The following is a 13,037-nucleotide window of genomic DNA, read 5'->3' on the forward strand; positions in this document are numbered from 1 at the left end:
TCCCTTAGAGAGGCCCACAGGGACGGACCTAAAGCCTCCAACCAACAGTCATGTGAGTGGCCATCTTGGAAGTTGACCCTCCAGTCCTAGTCAAACCTCCAGAGACTGCAGCCCTGCCTGACAACTTGACCTCAAATTCACAAGAGACTCTGAGCCAGAACGACCGAGCTAAGCTGCTTCTGGATTCCTGACCCTCAGAAACTGCAAAATAATAAATGTTTGCTGTTTTAAGCTGCTAAATTTGGGGGTGATTCATTATACAGTAATGTTAAACTAATACAGCTTTCTAGAGGACAGACCCCATGGTTATGTTTTTATCCTTCACTTGACTCAAATTCTACTATGTATAACGCCTCCTTTTCTTTTTTCATATTCCCTTTTGGAACCATGAAGCACTGTTCTTCTCCCTTATCTTCTGTGTAGTCCCACCTCTCATCATCCTTTCTTGGCCTCCTCCTCTCTGGGGTTCCCAGAGTTCCACTTTGATTCTTTTCTCATTCTACATGCACTGCCTCATCCACTCTCATGATTGTGATGAACAATTGTATTCTTTTTTTTTTTAGAACAACTCAGCAAAACAAAATTCCGGTTTATTGTTGGATAACATTGTTTCCACACATACATCAAACAGGCCAAAATAAATAAATAGCAACTTCATAGACAAAAAAGGAAAAAAAGGAACCTTTTATCTTTGGCCTTCTTAACCATCTCATACAAACCAACTACTTACAGTACAGTTAAGTACATACACAAAAAAAGTTACTGGAACGCTCGGAATAAAATTGTTTTTTTGTTGTTTTTGCTTTTTTTTACAAGGTTTTTTTTTCTCCTTTGAGATTATAATGAACATGGTCACACCACAAGTAAAGTCAGAAGTAGGACAGAACGCTCCGAAGGCTGGTTTGGTCATCCGAGATCATTAAAAATGGCTGACCCCTAACAATATGTACCAAAATATAAAATGTAAATAAAAAATACAAACAAATTTTCCTTTTTAAAGTACTTTTAAGAAAAGAAGCAGGCCTTGGAAGTTTGGGTTCTTTTTTCCTCCCCTGTTGCAGATTCACGTTGTGGTTTCGGTTGGGTGGCAGAGGGAGCGGGTGTCGTCCGCGGGTGGCGCTGCCCGCGCTCGGCAGGCGGGCGGGACTCTCTACTCGAAGGTGACCGCGTTTAGATTCTGAAATGGGAAGTGGAGGGTGAATAGGTCCCGGTGGCCTTTTTTTTGTGTTAAGTTTATCTTTTCCTTTTTTGCTGTCTAGTCATCCTCATCAGTCTTCTGCTTCTTGGGGTCGACATCGTCATCCTCATCATCTTCAGCTGCCCGTTTGCCCGTAGCTGCCTCGGCCTCCTCACTTCATCTCCATCCTCTTCCTCACTGTCGCCTTCCTCCTCCTCCCCATCTTCCTCCCCCGCCTTCTCCCTCTTCTTCATCTACCTCCTTGTCGGCCTCCTGGTCCCCATTTTCCTCATTAGCGTTCCCATTAGCAGGCGCGTCTCTTCCAGTCTCTGCCTCCTGCACAACTTCCTTCTTCTCCTTTCAGTCCTTGGTGGTCATCTCGCAGCTGGTGTCCCCGGCCGCGTCTGACATGATGGGGCACGCCGGGGGATCCGATGCAGCGGATCAGTTCAAGGACTCCGGCGGGAAAGCTGCGGGAGTCCGCGGTGGCGGGGAGGTTGCAGTGAACGGGGAGCGGGACTCGGGAACAATGCCAAGATGGCTTTTCAGAGCAGCCAGTGGGCTGGACAACTGTATTCTTTTGAAGGCAGGTGACAACTTAAACTCTCGGAAGCAGATGAAGAATTGCCTCAAATAGCTGGAAAGGATACCGCCAGGATAGCTCATGGAATTCCTAGATCTGTAAGAATTTGGGCCCAAGGGACTAGAATCCGGGGCTCAACTCTATCAGGACATTTTATCTCTGACCACTTGTTTTATCTGCATGCTTTGGTTTCTCTTTCAGTGTTTCCTGCATTCTTTTCCTGCTACAGATAGACCATGCCTGCAAGCTGGAGTAGATGGCCCCATGATGTCGGTTCCACTGAGACCACAAGGAGTGGTGGAGAAGTCTCTCTAAAAGGAAAGGATAACGATCACATATAAATGTCACATGTCCACCACACTGGTAGGGCGGGATGACTCCATCACTGGCCTAATGCTACCTCCTGAACTCCAGACCTATACATCAACTGACTCCCAGGCATCAACCGACTCCCAGACATCTCCAGTTGGATAGTCATTGGTCACTATATTAGTTCGCTAGGGCTACCGTAACAAAGTACCAAAACCAGGGTGTCTTAGAACAATAAGATGTATTGTCTCACAATTCTGGAGGCCAGAAGTCCAAAATCAACGTACTGACAGAGCCGCGTTCCCTCTGAAGGTGTTGGGAAGAATCTGTTCCAGGTCTCTCTTCTAGCTTCTGGTAGTTCCCTGGCTTGTGGATGCATCACCCCAACCTCTGCCTTCATCTTCACATGATGTTCTTGTGCACATGTCTGTCTCTGTGTCCAAATGTCCCCTTTTTATAAGGACCCAGGCATATTGGATTAGGGCCCTCCCTAATGACCTCATCTTAACTTGATGCAAAGACCCTATTTCCAAAAAAAGTTCCCATTCTGATGTATTGGAGGTTATTCAATACATGAATTTCAGAGAAACACAACTGAACCCATAACAGACACTGTCAGAACTCCAATAGAAAATCCATTGTCTTTGGGGCGCCTGGGTGGCTCAGTTGTTTAAGCGACTGCCTTCGGCTCAGGTCATGATCCTGGAGTCCCTGGATCGAGTCCCACATCGGGCTCCCTGCTGAGCGGGGAGTCTGCTTCTCCCTCTGACCCTTCCCCCTCTCATGCTCTATCTCATTCTCTCTCTCAAATAAATAAATAAAATCTTTAAAAAAAAAGAAAAAAGAAAAAAGAAAATCCATTGTCTTTGCCTGTTCTTCTCTCCCTCCCTGTTCCCAAAACCAGTTCCTTCCCCCATATACCTTGTCCTGGTTGTACACATCACCACATGCCCTGTCGTCTGAGCCAGAAATCTGTAGGCACTTTAGTCTTCTTTTTTCTTCTGTATTTAATCATTCATTAAGACCTGCCAGGGCTACACCTTAAATATCTCTGAAATAGACCCCCTCTTCTCCAATCCCAGGGACACTACTTTAGCTCAGCTTCTTAATATTTCATGTCTGGATGTTACAAACACCTCCTAAATGATCTCTTTACCTCCACTTTCAGTTCTCTATTCTGCCCACTCCCCCCTCCCCTCCCATCAATCCATCCCAAACCCAGAAACCTGCACGACCTGTCAAAAATATAAAAGTTTTTCATCACTTCAGAACTTTTTCAGTAAGGCCCAGTGATACAAGACAAATCACAAAGCTCTTAGTAAAGCCCACCAGGCCAATACTGTGGTCCCTGCTTAGCCTCACCTCTGGCCATTCTTCTCTCTAACATTTGCCCATAATGAGGTGCTTACCATTCTCCTAAGATTGAGCCTCTGTTCTCCCCACCATCTGCCTGTCAAACACCTCCTCATTCTTTAAGGCTCAGCTCAAGAACTTTCTCTGGGAAGCCTTCTGTCTCAGTCTGTTGGGGCTGCTGTAACAAATACCATAGACCGGGTGCCTTAAACACTAAACATTGATTTCTCAACAGTTCTGAAGGGTAGCAGTCCGAGATCAAGGAGCCAGCAGATCAGGTGTCTGGTGAGAACCTGCTTTCCAGATTACAGATAGCTGCCTTCTCTCTGTTTGCTCGCATAAAAGACAAAGAGGGAACAAGTTCTTATATGGGCACCAATCCCATCTCGAGGGCTCCACCCTCATGGCCTAATTACTTCCCAAAAGCCTATCTTCAAACACCATCACACTGGGACTAGGGTTTCCACACATGAAGTTCCAGAGGCACACAAACACTCAGGCTGTATATAACACCTTGTGTGCTTGTACCCTCGGCTGCCTTGCCCAGTCCCTCTCTGCGGCCACCTCTAGACCACGCCTGGGCCTCCGCACTACCTCTTCCGAACAAAGCTGTCAGCGCTGCACCTAACAGAACTCACCTCCACTAAGAGTACAAGGCCCCTACCCTGCCTCAGGGGAGCTTCTGCGTACCTGGAGGACACCAAGAGGTGTCAGAGTAATCACTCAGACCCTAAACCAACTCTTGGACACAGACAGGCGTTGTAATATTGTGATTTATAATAAGAAATGTATATTTGGTCTTTGTCCCCTGTTGTTTCGCACTCGGGCCCCTAACACCCTTGGAATTTCCGAAGTGATCAGAGTCATAAAGTGTCTTTTGTTATGTGAATGAGGTGACATTTGGACCACACCTTAAAGATGGGGGCTGCTGAGAACCAACCATGTGATTAGAGGGTTGGAACTTTCAGTCCCCACCCACCCCCCTTCCTTTCGAGGAAGGGGAGAAGGGCTGGAGGTTGAATCAATTGCCGGAGTCTGATGATTTAATCTACCATGCCTATGTACTGAAGCCTCCATAAAAACTCACATTATAGGGTTCAGAGAGCTTCTGGGCTAGTGAGCACACGGAGGTATGGGACAGTGGTGTGCCTGGAGAAGGGCATGGAGGCCCCCCGCGCCCTCCCCACATACCTTGCCCTGTGTGTCTCTTCCTTCTGGCTGTTCCTGAGTTGTATGCTGTTATAATAAACTGGCTATCTAGTAAGGAAAATGTTCCTCTGAGTTCTGTCAACCACTCTAGCAAATTAATCATACCCAAGGGTGGGGGCCCAGGAGCCTCTGATCAAATTTTCAGTCAGGAGCACAAGTGACAACCTGGGCTTACATTTGGCATCTGAAGTGGGGGGGCAGTAGACTTAGAGGACTGAGCCCTTATCCTATAGATCTGATGCTATCTCTAGGTAGATGCTGTCGGAGAAAGTTAAACTGTAGGACACCCTGCCAGTGTTCAAAAATTGCTTGTTGGGGTGGGGAGACCATCCCCATCCCCGCCACTCCCCCTCACCCCTCTGGCCCCTAACTTTTGAATTGGACTCAGAAGCTTTTTAGGCATCGATCCTCCTGGGCAGCAATGGGTGAGGTGCCAGATGCTGTCCAAATGTGTTCTCTCTGGCACCAGTTGGGGGGGGGGTGCCATCCGGCAGAGGCCCTGCCACAGGCAAGGGGAGGCTGGCAACAGGCAGGGGATGATGACTCAGCTCCCGGGGTGCTCCTGAACCTGGACAGGGCCCTGGCTGAGGCCCTATGCTGGATCTTTCACCCCAGCTCTTCCTGGCAGGCCCTCGCCCATGAGCAACTACAAAACCAACCAACTAAGCGCCAGTAATGGAAGAGTTAGAATATTCAGTTCCTACCATGTGACAATGGAGCCACCTCTCCTGGAAACCTTACGCCCGGAAGGACAGGGACTGTGTCTTCAACTTTGTAGACCCAGCACTAAGCACGGGGAGGGTCACAGAGAAGTGACAGTACCAGTAGCTGCCATCTATTGAGCGCTGTCTATGTATCCATGGGCCACACACTCTGCCAGGAGCTTCATGTCTACTCAGTTTTTTAACTGTCATGAGCATTGTATGAAGTTAGGGCTATTAATATCTCCATTGCATAGATGGGGTTACTGAGGCACAGGAATATCAAGGAAATTGCCTGAAATTGCACACCTAGTAAGAGCAGACCAAGGATTTGAACTCGGGCTCCCTGGCTCCAGAATCCACACTTTTAGCTTTTTTTTTTTTTTTAAGGTTTATTTATTTATTTGAGAGAGAGATAGTGCAAGCAAGTGGGGGAGGGGCAGAGGGAGAAGAAGAGAGAGAATCCTGAAGCAGACTCCCTGCTGAGCACCGAGCCCGACATGGAGCTCCATCACAGGACCCCGAAATCAAGAGTCAGCAGCTTACCTGACTGAGCCACCCAGGCGCCCCCCACTTTTAGCTTTTATACTCTATGGCCTATCAACTAATACTGACTAATCTTTATAAATGAACTTAAAATGGTAATATACTCGTTTAAGTAGACACGAAATCACTTTTGGGGCATCCAGGAAGGTATCTCAAAGCTAGAAGTTTTCATCCTCTAAAGCAGCTAAAATATGAAACCACTGTTGGAGCCGTTACCAGGCCATGGGTACTAAGAAGCCACAGGGAGAGAAACCTATAGTGTTTTTTTTACCCTTGAACGCCAAACCAAAACCATGAGGGCAAAGGCTCTGATGCAAATTTGTGATGGAACCGTTTCTCACATGGGCCACCAAATCGGTTGAACTGTTTCCCCCAAAAGAAGATACGTTCAAGTCCTAAACCCTAGTACCTCAGAATGTGACCTAATTTGGAAATAGGGTCTTTACAGATATAATTAAGTTCAAATGATGTTATTAGGGTGGGCTCTACTCCAATATGCCTAGGTCCTTATAAAAAGGGGAAATTTGGACACAGTGACAGATGTGAACACAGGGAACACAACGTGAGCATAAAAGCAGAGATTGGGGCATCCACAAGCCAAGGCACACCAAAGATTACCAGCAAACCACCCGAAGCCAAGAGAGAGGCCTGGAACAGACCCTTCTTCGCAGCTCTCAGAAGGAACCAGCCCTGCCAACACCTTCATCTCAGACTTCTAGCCTCCAGAACCACCAGATGATACATTTCTATTTACACCACCGCCCCCGACCCAGCTTGATATGGCCGCCTAGAAAATTCATACAGCCACTTTTTGTAGATGCTTCTGGGTGATTGGAAGTTGGATCAGCATTGATGGTACGTGATTCTCCTGATCAATGCAGGGAGGCCAGCAAGGGAATGCAAAGCAAGAAAGGTAGGGATAAATAGTGTAAATCACCATAGGCAGAGGAGTGTTTCATCTCAAGTCTGACCTATCATCTTGAAAGATGGATAAGATTAAGGTAAGCAGAGAGGAGAGGATTCTAGGAAGAGGGCCCAGCACAAGCAAGGAGATGGAGGGCAAATGTGCCTGGGTATCTGGAGAACCGTGGACAGTGTATGACCTAAAGGAAGCAATTTGGTAGAGAAGAATTGGTATGGCAGTGACTTGTAAAAATGAAAATCTTAAAATATGGCATGATTCCACATGCCAGAGATCAACAGCCGTGCATATAAACAGTATTTCTTCATTAAACACGTGCTTTTGAATGCTTACTGTGTTTGCAATGCTATGCCAAGTGTGGGCATAATTCATGAAACCTCAAGACAAACTAAGGCTTCATCTTTGATGACAGCAACGGTCAATTTGACTTTCCAATTTACTGTGTCAACTTGTAGTTCAGTTGAGTGATTTCTTTAAATGGCCCCAGTACGAAACTCTTCAAACGCATACTTTGAATAAGGAAGCAAGTTTTTTATTAAGGGACCCCAAAAATGCACATAAAAAGTCATCTAATTTTGGAGGCACCTGGGTGGCTCAGTCGTTAAGCGTCTGCCTTCAGCTCAGGTCATGATCCCAGGATCCTGGGATCGAGCCCCACATCGGGCTTTCTGCTCAGCCGGAAGCCTGCTTCTTCCTCTTCCTCTCCCACTCCCCCTGCTTATGTTCTCTCTCTCGCTGTGTCTCTCTCTGTCAAATAAATAAATAAAATCTTTAAAAAAAAAAAAGTCATCTAATTTTATAAACACGCAAGTACTGAATGTATGGAATTACCATATCTAATGCCATCTGAGGGTTTTGAGAGGAAATCTGTCATTGCACTAAAGCTTCCCTAAAGTTCTCCTTCCAGTAAAGAAAACCAGGAATGAAACGCAGTCCTCCAAAAAGAGATTTTAAGAAATTCCGGACTTCAATTCTCAATTTGGAGGTTTATTACATTTCTTATATACTCCTTCATCTTTCTATAATTACCATCTGTTTTATTCAGTTCTGATGACTGCCCACTTCTACTGCCAATTTAAGTAATATTTACCTTAGCTTTAGTCAATATTTGCCATTTTTAGTAAATGTTATGCCATTATACTGCTTAAACATTTATTCAGCAGTTAAAATTGAGTCTTTACCTCATTTAGTATTTATCTTTGAACAGACCAGGTCCAGCACAGATAAGCACAGCAGAATTCAGAACTTATATTTAGTTGGCTTGAGCAAAAGTCATTCAATACTTGGCAGTGTATGGGACCAAAGCGTTGCACAAAGAGGAACCAGCCTGTACAAGAGCCAGGAAGCCTGTTTATTAGTGACCCCACCAACTCCAACCCTTGTTGGAAGAAACTAGTCAACCTTAAATAAAAATTGCAGCTCAATTTTAATTAATCTTGATGCACGTGCCAAGTATGTAAGTACACCCACAGTAATCTAATACCTTGAATGATTCCTCATATCCTACATTGCTTTTTCAGCAGGTGAAATTCTGAAAATCCAGAACTCTTCCTCCCGTAGCCACAGTGAGTCAGCTTCTGTGTGGCCAAAGCAAGTTCAGAGAAGGTGGGTAAGGAGAGGTAAGACTTAAGCCTTGACACCAGTAAGTTCTTTGGCTCCCACCAAGAAAGGAGGGAGGAGGAAGACCTTCTAGTGACTAGCCTGTGGATGTGGAACCCGATCTCACTCATCCTGTAAATATTTATGGAGCATCTACTATGTGCTACTGTGTGCCAGGCACTATGCCAGGGGCTGAGGCTGTTGAACAAAACAGACTAGATTTCTGCTGATTGCCTTGGGGAAAGACAAAAAATAGGCAAGTAAGTAAGACAAAATTCACATGTTAAGCATCATAAGAAATTTTAAGTAGGATAATTTGATAGAGAGTAGACTGCTGTCTCCTCTGCATTAACCATCAAAGAAGACCCCTCTAAGGTGGTGACAGCTAAGTCTGAAAGTCTATGAGGATCTAGCCATTGGAAAATCAGGGAGAAAAGTATGCCCAGTGGAGGACACAGTTAAGCAAAGGCCCTGAGGCAGGAAGGAGTCTGGCAGCTTCTGGAAATAAAAAGAAAGTCAACTTTCCCCCACAAATGTTCACGATGATCATGTATTATTTAACAATAAGAAAAAAAGGCTATTTTGGGAAAATAGTTCATATCCTTTAACATTTGCAGGTATCAATCTTAGTAGAATTCTGTATGAAGAACAAAATTTTAGGCATACTGATATTCAGAGCAGCATCATTAATAATAGTGAAAAAATAAAAAAATAGAAACAACCTAAATGTTCAACACTAGCTGAGTGGTTACAGAAATTGAACCTATCCATTGTTGAGGATTACACGGTCATCGAAGTTCTCAAGAATTTTGAGACAACGCTAAATGAAAACAGAATACGAAATTGATGCTCTCAGCTACATAGAAATTTAAAAATAGGGAAAAAGAAAATATAAAATGTTTAAAATAATTGTGTTTGGGGGTAGAATTATTTTCCTGTCTATTCTGAATTTTCCACATTTCCTTTAATAAAGATGAATTGCTTGTATGATTAAAAAAAACAACAACAACAACTTGAGACTTTAGTTTTTTCTCTCCTCTCCACTTTGGCAACCTTAAAATGTTTTTTCCCTTGCCACTCCCCACTCTAACCTTCACCCAAGAGTATGTGCATGCGTGGGCTCTTCTATCCCACTGCAGTAGACAGAGTGAATATAAAATATATGTATGAGTGACCATGTAAATACCAATGAAGCACACAGTATGTAAATTAGGGGCGGGGGTGGGGTGGGGAGGTGGTGGCTGCTGACTCATAGTGGGCGGTGCCATCAGCCCAGAGACTGCACCGAGCAGTTATCACCTGGCTAACACATGAAAGGGAAAAGGCATGCAGTGGTGGAAGGAGATTTCAACATCCTGGAAGGAGTGGAATGCCCCTGGTGGGAGGGCACGAAAGAGGGGAAAGGTAAAGATCAGCCATGAAACTCGGGGAGAATGCTAGGGTTCTGAAATTCAGAACTGTAAGAGAACAGGTGTGGGTGGTGTCACGGATCAGATTCCCTGGAAAACAGATTCTGAGATAGAGATTTGCAAGCATGTAATTTGTTGATGTTGGGGGCTGAGTTTTGTCCCCCAAAAAGATAAGTTGAAGACTTAACCCCCACACTTAAGCATGTGACCTCATTTGGAAATAGGATCTTCACAGATGTAACTGGTTAAGATGAGATCATACTGGATTAGGGTGGGTCCTGAACCTAAGGTGGCTGGTGTCCTCAGAAGAAGAGGGCAATTTGGGCGCAGACAGGGGGAGCGCCATGTGACCAGGACAGCAGAGATGAGGATGACGCATCCACAGGGCATGCCAAGGATCGCTGGCAACGTCAGCAGCTAAGAAAAGGGCTTGGAAAAGATTCTCCCCTAGAGCCCTGAGGAGGGAGCAGGGGCCCTCCAGAACTGTGAGGGAAAAAATTTCTCTTGTTGTAAGCCACCCCATTTGCCATACTTCTTATGGCAGCTATAGGAAACACATAGAGCTGGGGAGTGTCCTGAGGAGCTGCACAGGGGAGGGGGTGAGGGAGGCAGGACCGCCTAGGGAGGGCTTGGACTTCCATGCCAGTGGAGAAGTGGCCTCAGCCCCCAGGAACTCTAGTGTTGGGAAGACCCTGTAGAAATGCCCCCAGTGGAGGCAAAGGGCCTTTGTGTCCCCAACGTACAATTATCACTGGATCAAGGCTGACGCCAGGAAGGAGTGGAACCTTGGCTGAGACAGCTTCCTTCTGCTGAGGGCAGGTTCTAGAGACGGACTCAGCTGGGAGCCATCAGCCTCCAACACTACCGGCAGCTGAGCCAGAAAGGAGAGCTGGGTGGAACCCCACAACACCCATTACTGGTGGCCGTTTTGTCTGAGCTTGGGAAGGGCACAGGGACCCAGAGACAGGGGTCAGTTTCTTTAAGGACCAGGTGACTCTGGAGAGAGAACCGGAAGCAGGGGAAGGGCAGAGTGAACAGAAAAGAAAGATGAGGCTCTGAGAGCTTGAAGAGACTTCAGGGACCTATGGTCCGACCCCACAACCCCACGTTGGACTCTCCCCACAAGCCACCTTTCTGTAAAGGACCCTTTCTCTAGAAAATGGCGAAGTTCTTCTGTATTGTCAGCTACGATCAGCCTTCTTGTGACTCGGTTTTTCCAAACCTTCCTTTTTTACTCTGTTACTTACTTATTCTCAACAGACAAAAGATTTGCTGAGTTATTTTCTGCCGTTTGCTCTGTAACTTATTTCGTACTACACACATTCTCTCCCAGCTCCTTTCCCAAACCACTGCTGAGACTCCGTGCTCGGGAGCACCAGGGAAGGCATCTCCCACCCTCCACCAGGCAGCTCTTCAAATATTTGAGGACACTTTTCACATCCTCCCTAAATCTTCTTTTCTCCAGGCCAAATATCCCCAGGACTGGATAAATTCTAAGTTCCTGTCCTGCTAATACGATTCAATTACACTCAGTTTACTTGATCTTCTTTACATGACAGTGTTTCAAACATTTATTCAATCACCATATATTTATGAAGCATATATTTTGGTATATACATATATAGGTTCTGGGGATACACAATAAATAAGGAAATAAGGAAAGTCCTGCTGCCTGAATTTATCCTCTACAGGAGAAAAAGAGAAGGAAAAACCTCTCTGATACAACCAATGCAAAGAACGGCCCTTGAGTGAAGAGCAAAAGACAAAGGACAGTAAGTTTGTGGAGAAATGGCAAGACAAAGGAAAAGGGGTTTGGGCTTTTGAGGCAGTAAATTGTAGGAAGATAAATATATGGGGGAAACTAATGATAGATAAGAATTATTTTAGAAGGTTTTGTAATATTGTGATTTATAATAAGAAATATATATTTGGTCTTCATCCCGTTTCGGGCACAGAGTCTCTAAAACCCTTGGAATTTTCTAAGTGAAGAGAGCTATAAAGGTGTCTTTTGTTGTGTTAATAAGGTGACTTTTAAAGATTTATTGATTTATTTCACAGAGAGAGAGGGAGAGACAGAGTGAGAGAGTGAGAGAGGGGGAGAAAGTGAGAGAGACGGAGAGTGGAAGGAGGGAGAGAGAGAGAGAATCTCAAGCAGACTCCCTGCTGAACACAGAGCCCAACGCAGGGCTCCATCTCATGACCTGAGCCGAAATCACAAGTCAGACTCTTAACCCACTGAGCCACCCAGATGCCCCAATAAGGTGAGTTTTAGAGGGCATCTAAGGATGGGGGCTGGTTGCCAGGGGAGCAAACCATGTGATGTGAGGGTTGGAACTTTCAGTTCCACCCCTTGCCTCCTGGGAGAGGAGAGTGTTTAGAGAATAACCAATCTCTAGAGATTGGTCAGTCACCAATGGGCAATGATTTAATCAACCATGCCTACGTCATGAAGCCTCCATAAAAATGAAGTGGATAGGAACAGGAAGAGTTTGAGTTCAGAACAGGTGGAGGGGGAGAGGCAGAAGGCAAGAACTGGAATTATGGAAGACAAGGCTTAGCGAGTACGATGCTGGAAGCATACAAGGTGGAGTAGTTCTGAGTACTAGCAGGGTCCAGAATGTGGCTGAGATACTGAAGAAGATGAAGCTCCTTGGAAGCGGGTAAGCCCAGGATCAGAGGGCTGCAGCTGTTGTGTGGGTTGTCCAGTTGGACACAGAAGCTGGTCAAGCTACTGAGGCTGCCCTTCCTGACAGGGCTGCTTCACGTCGCTCACTATGCACAGCGTGACAGCCATTCCTCCCAGCTTTTGTCATCAGAACAATCTGTGAACATTCCTTTTACATTACTCTTTAAGTTGCTGATAGAAATACTAAGTAGGCCTGAGCCAAATATTTACCTTGAACATGCTTGGGGGGCTCCAAATATGCTTTTATAGTTATGAAGGATTTTGTTTTATATAGGTAGGAAGAAATGTCAAGATAATGTCCTATGTATTCAGCTAACTAACCCCTTATTTCCAGTTACTTTGCCATGATGGCTTGATCATAAGGCCTGGCAGAGGGAGGAGGGTGAAGTATTTATCTTGTGGTTTATTTCCTGGATTTTATCATGCATAGGAAAGCCACATCTCCTATCTATTGAGTACAGGTTCTATAAATAATAATAGACTATACATCTTTCAATAAGCTATATACAAAATCCAAAAAGGCTCTTGGGCTTTCTAGCAGTG

General features: G+C 45.3%; 1 pseudogene; it reads right to left on the reverse strand.

Annotated features, from left to right (window-relative positions):
- Nucleotides 1–573: 573 nt before the first annotated feature.
- Nucleotides 574–2,038, reverse strand: LOC102737710 (prothymosin alpha pseudogene; annotated as a pseudogene).
- Between the last annotated feature and the right edge of the window lie 10,999 nt (nt 2,039–13,037).

Source organism: Leptonychotes weddellii, chromosome 8, assembly GCF_054177405.1.
Source record: "Leptonychotes weddellii isolate Sample4059 chromosome 8, ASM5417740v2, whole genome shotgun sequence".
In the NCBI taxonomy this organism is placed as follows: Eukaryota; Metazoa; Chordata; class Mammalia; order Carnivora; family Phocidae; genus Leptonychotes; species Leptonychotes weddellii.